Below are 6,123 nucleotides of genomic sequence, written 5' to 3'. Positions count from 1 at the left end.
GTTTGGGTCCCGTTAACTTTACCACAAAGCACTTCATGTATATATATTTATATATATTATTTGTTCCCTTTCTTGTTGTACCTTGCTCTTACTGTACTCTGTACTCTGTTCTTGTTTTTTCTTTTATCTTTTTCATACTTCTCTGTAACTTTTGTAAATAACCTTATACTGCTGTGCTGCCTCTGGGCAACTGATTTTCCCCCTTGGGATAATAAAGGTATCTATCTAAAGCATATTCCTTGGGATAAAAACGGAGCTACAAAACCTTTTTTGTATTTATTTCCTGTGTAGTAAAGTTAAAGGACCAGGTCACCTCTGGGACAACCAGATCTTATTTTATTGTTGTGTGGGACACGATCAACACAACCCTGATATTTTTTTGTGTTCAATCTGTGTTTTTAGATATTTTAGTATTTCAGCCGATTTCAGCATGCTACAACTGGTCATATGATGCAAAATGCATCATATGACCAGTTGTAGCATGCTGAAATACTAACATATCTAAAAACACAGATTGAACACAAAACAATAATTCAGGATTGTGTTGATCGCGTCCCACACAACAATAAAATAAGATCTGGTTGTCCCAGAGGTGACCTGGTCCTTTAATGGGACAAGAGGTTTCAGCAGCTTTTTTCAATATGTTCCACCACTGGGATTTCTTAGGACTTTATGTTGTTACTAACATATTTATGAAACAAACAAAGTTAAAATAGTTTTTGTTGCAATTTGTTTGAGGTTAACCCGTTATTTTCAATAGAATGCCTGCACTAAAATGCAAATTCAAATTGAATTTTTGTTGCCATCTGGATTAAGTTGAATGTATATTGTCACTGTCTGGCAGAAACCTCGTTATCTCCAAGTTTCAAATGTGTACGTCTTTTTCGTAAAGAAAATAACTCCTTCTCCATAGAAGACTGGTGAACATAGTGGATATTTTTAAAATGATAAATACAAAATGAAGGCTTTTGGATGCGACAACAACAGTATTATAACTGGTGGTTCGGACAGTTATCGCACAGGCATGTCACACTTTTGGCCCTACTCTTATCTCCGGCACCGTTGCCCCCATCCATGCCAAACTTTGCACACACACTCACTGGCTGGCAAACCACAACCTCCCCCCCCCCTGGTTTCTCACATGCCCCTCTTCTAGCGCCACCATGAGGTTGCTAAGGCCAATTTGTGTATACATACGACCTGGCGGTCGTTTATCTCCCGATTAGGGAGTCTTACTGGTATGTATTGTACTATAGTCTACTGCCTATTGTTCTTGCACCGTAACATTTGTTTTGGTAAGCTATAGTACAGTTCTAACCTCGCCCACCAGGCTTTCTGAGAAAAAGCCTGATGTTCGTTCACAACAGGCCGTTTGGTTTCCGCCTAAAGCGCGGAAACCACTAGAAGAAGCGGCGTCGCTTTGATTTGGTTCCCTCCGTTTGTTTCCACAATCCCTATTAAAATGCTCGAGTAGCCTCGTGTAGTCTTGCCAGTCGCTAAAAGTTGGACTAAAAGATGCATTATACCAAACGAATTTTTCAAAAGCAAAACTACTCCGCATCAAGGAGTTTATTAGGTAGGCCCTAAAAGTATGTCCTTGAGCGCAGGGGAATATTTTGGGTTAAAACTGAATCCGGTTTGATCTTTCCGGCAAATTGTAGTCCTTTGAGTACTACAACATGACGTTTTGTGGTTTCCGCTCCAGACCGGTTACAAGCCCGAAAAGTGAAGTGATCCCAGACTAGTACAGTTCAGTGTATGTGCAGTTATGTCCAGTAAGTTGTACGTTTTTCTCTTCTCCAACCAAGACATGTATGTGAAGTAATGTGTTCCCAGACATCCCATAGTGCAGTGGTTAGGGCTGTCACAATTATTACATAATCGTCTAGTCGCAATTATTTTACATATAATCGTCATAATCGTGAATGTTGAAGATGTTTCATTTACATATTTTTTTACAGTAAAAAAATAGTGGAAATAGCAGATCTACAAGCTCACAACGCGTCGCGATGCGACGCGTTGTGAGCTTGTAGATCGGCCATTTCCACTATCAATGTTATTTTTTAAGTAGAAAGTTGTCAAATATGTCCATAATTTCTTTGTATATTTAGGTTATGTGTCATATCTGCCATGTGCAACTTCAAAGCCTAAAAGCCAAAAAGGAATGTAATTGTCAAAGACAAAAACACAATTAAATCGTTAATCGCAATTATTTGAGTGACAATTAATCGTCATGTAAAATGTCATATCGTGACAGCCCTAGCAGTGGTTCTCAATCTTTTTTGGCTGCATGTACCGAGTACCCCCTTACACTGATTTCTGAAGCCAAGTACCCCGTTCTCCTGACTACAACAAAATTGACATCGAAAGTCCATTTCCAATGCCAATTCGTTCAAAATAAAACAGCATAATGAAAAAAATAAACATTACTTTCTATTCAATAACAGTGACTACTAGTCAAGTAATTGATGTATTTTGGTTTCGAAATGTTCAGATGAGAAGTTTCTTACAAACTCTGTCAATGTTTCATCATTAACCATAACATTAAAATACATATTCCCATTTTCTAGTGTTTCTCACGTACCCTCTGCAGTGCCCCCGCGTACCCCTAGGGGTACACGTACCAGCATTTGAGAAACACTGCCATAGTGGGTAACACCCCTGTCTTTGGACACATTTGCTGTATGAAAATGTTTGGTTTAGGACCAAATCCCAGATATTTCTCTCCTGTGCCTCCTCTCTCTCTCTCTCTCTCTCTCTCTCTCTCTCTCTCTCTCTCTCTCTCTCTCTCTCTCTCTCTCTCTCGCAGGCACGCACGCACGCACGCACGCACGCACGCACACACGCACACACACTTTCCTAGTATCCTGACTCCATCAAGGGGCTAAAAAAGAAAAAGGCAGCAGACCACGATACCGTGACAATGAGCTTAGACCAACCTGAATGTTTAGCCGGCCCCTATGAGGGCCCAGCCCCGTCCGCTGGAAGGAAGATGCCTGGAGCTGGCTGTCCTGAACCCGCAGGGACTCCAGGCCAAGTGGAGGACAGTCTGGAGAAGAATGAAAGCATTAAGCCGATACCATCTTCTGTGTACTCTCGCAGTGGCATCAGTTCAGGAAAAGCTAAGGTATGGCAACATGACTGGTGTCTTGCACGCACGCCTTCGCGCGCGTGCAAGACACCAGTCATGTTGCCATACCTTAGCAACAGGCACGATACATTTGTTTTAAGAAGTAGTCTACGCTCCATTTTTACCCCGTTTCTACGGTTTCTTGGGCTGGATATGGCAGCCTGGAACGGTTGTTCAAGTAGCAGCTAAACTTGGCATGTTAGTAAACGTGCCACAATTAACAATAATGCATTGCACCTGTGCAGCTGACCTACGGAACCTGGGAATATACCATCTTGTCAAGATGGGGAGAATACAATTGTGGAGAATATAATTATAATGCTTAGTTAAAGTGACCATGTTGTGAAATTTTGCATTTGTAGTTATTTTTTAACAAAATAATAACCAGCACAGATAGACAAAGAGACATTCGTGGATTTATATTTAAAAGTAACTTTTATTTCCCCCCCTTGGACCGAGGGTATGGCAGCTGCATACCCCTGCCATACCCAATTGACGTCCCTGATCCAAGGGGAAAAAAACTATTCTGGTCTGACAGACTGCTGAGGGGTTAAAATACCATCTTTTGGTTGTTCTGAACTTCTGCGTAAGCAAGCCCACAGTCTGATGTGACACGAGGTCCCAGCATTTTAATGTAGTATTAGACCATTATGTTCTCACAACCCCACAGACCCTGGGTGAGTTCCATGGACGTTTTGTGGAAACCACAACGCTCCCCCCAACCCCCACCTCTCTCACTCTGTCTCCCCCTGTGTTGGGAGTCAAGGAAAGTGGCCTTGCAGATAAGTTAACCCCTGCAAAAGTATGGAGAGTGTGTAATATGAGACACCGCCGCCGCTCAGTCACGGATCTGGAGAGGCAAGTCAAAGCAGACTGTGGAGAACAAGAGTTACTACAGCAGACAGGTTTTCATGGCATTGAGAGCAATAACAAGAGGAGGCTAACTAACAAGATAAAAAAAAACATTTTGTCTCTTTCAATGAAGAAATGTGTTCTTCAAATGCATTCATTTGAAATGTACCTGGAATGTCTCTGATGGAGTTTGAAGGGATTCTGTTTGCATTTGACATAATCACTATCTGGTGCAGCGGCGTCAGTTCAGAAAAGGTTAAGGTATGGCAACATGACTGGTGTCTCACCAGTCATGTTGCCATACCTTATAGCAACAGGCACGATTACAGTACATTTTATTATTTTCCCCTGTAGCCAAGGTATGGCAGCTGCCATAGCTTGCCATACCCAATTGACGCCTCTGATCTGGTGTAGCATGGCATGTGAAGGTTATCTCTCACACAACCTTGTTCAAATTGGTTCAAAATGCTTCGAATCCAAGACAAATACAGTATGTATTGGTTGGCTGAGATAGAACAGTTGTATAGGCCTACTTTATTGTTTCATTATCTTAAATACAATTCAGAAATGTGAGGATTTCACATTAATAAACAGATTGATTTGAAATATCACAGGCCAAGAACAAGAGCACATTTTTGGTATTTGATAGCAAAATTAATGTTTTAGTTACTGTTACATGTACTGTTAGCTTCTTAACTCTGCTCAAATCTACTAAAATAGTGTAGCCTATATAGGTCTCACTCTTTGTTGCCTCCTGTTTTTAATTCAGTAGGTTTAGGCTATAGACTACTTTAAGAGATAGCCTAGGTACTATTAGTCCATGCAAAGATTACATTAATATAGACTACTTAAAAATACAAAACGTACCCCTAACCTGGGGAAAGATGAGCCACATGACCATTTTTTCCCCCTTTTTTTATGGCCCTTTGTCATAGATGCTTACTCATAATTTCAAATGATAGAAGACATCTTGAAATAGTGTCTAGTTGTTTTGATTTTATTGCCATGTCACATTTTCTTGCTTCCAGGGAAGCTAATAGTAGTAATTGAATCTAGGTAGGCCAATTGCTTTTATAATCAAGATTATTTCATTTTCTAGTTTTCCCACAAATTACATGTAAAATACAATAAAATAAAAATAAGGACAAATAGATGTGTGTTTTGGGGTGAAAGGTGATATAGGTTTACTATCTGATAATAACCTACCCAGTGGTTTTGGCGCATCCTCTGTCTTGATTTCAGTAGTTTTGCCTTTCTCCTTACTTTTATGATTTTCTCCAGCATCTTTTTCAACGTTTATCTTGACAGTTTGATTGTCTCTGACAGTGGTGGTGCTGAGCATCTCTGTCGCTGCTGTGGTGGATATCGATGTCCATCTGAGTGATGTGGTCTCTTGATGTGCAGTGAAAGAGTTGACTGTGACAGCAACGGTCCAGTCTGAAGTTGCGGCTGCTGTTGTAGGTCTACTACTTGTGTTAAACGAATAGCTGCCAGAAGTAGCATTAATGGTGATCAGTGCTCCTGTGTCGTCAAAACCTCCCAGAACAAGCACTGTAGTCCAAATGCACACTAGCTTTTCCATCTTTCTCTTTGTTTGGTGCGGGGCTGCTACAAACCGTTCAACAGATGATGCACCGCTGCATCCACTGTGCCAGTGTGCCTTAGAGATGGGACGTTCGCGAACGGATCGAGTCTTTTGAACGGCTCTTTGAAATGAACGATGGGATCCGGTTCGCAGTAGTTATATAGGGAGCCGTTCCTTCTTTAATAAGTAAAAGTATCAATACTGCAATGTAGAAATACTCTACCACAAGTAGACTACATAGAACTAGAAGTTCGGAAATTAAAATGTCCTTGAGTAAAAAAAAAAAAGTACAAAAGTATTGGTATCAAAATGCACTTAATATACCAATAGTGGAAACTAAAGTAGATACTCATTATGCAGAATGTCCCATTTCACACGTTTTCCAATAAATAAAATGTAGAACAATCATTTGAAAATAGCAGAACTACAAGCTCACAATGCGTCACAACGCGACACATTTGTAGACTCTGATTTGTGGACTAATTATAATCAAAATCTACAAGGAAACTAGTAGTCTAACTAAAATGAGTCTTTTGAACAGCTCTTTGAAAAGAAC

Source organism: Nannobrachium achirus (genome assembly GCF_963921795.1).
Source record: "Nannobrachium achirus genome assembly, chromosome: 20".
Taxonomy (NCBI): domain Eukaryota; kingdom Metazoa; phylum Chordata; class Actinopteri; order Myctophiformes; family Myctophidae; genus Nannobrachium; species Nannobrachium achirus.
The sequence above is the reverse complement of the archived record's forward strand: the minus strand, read 5'-3'. Positions refer to the sequence as shown.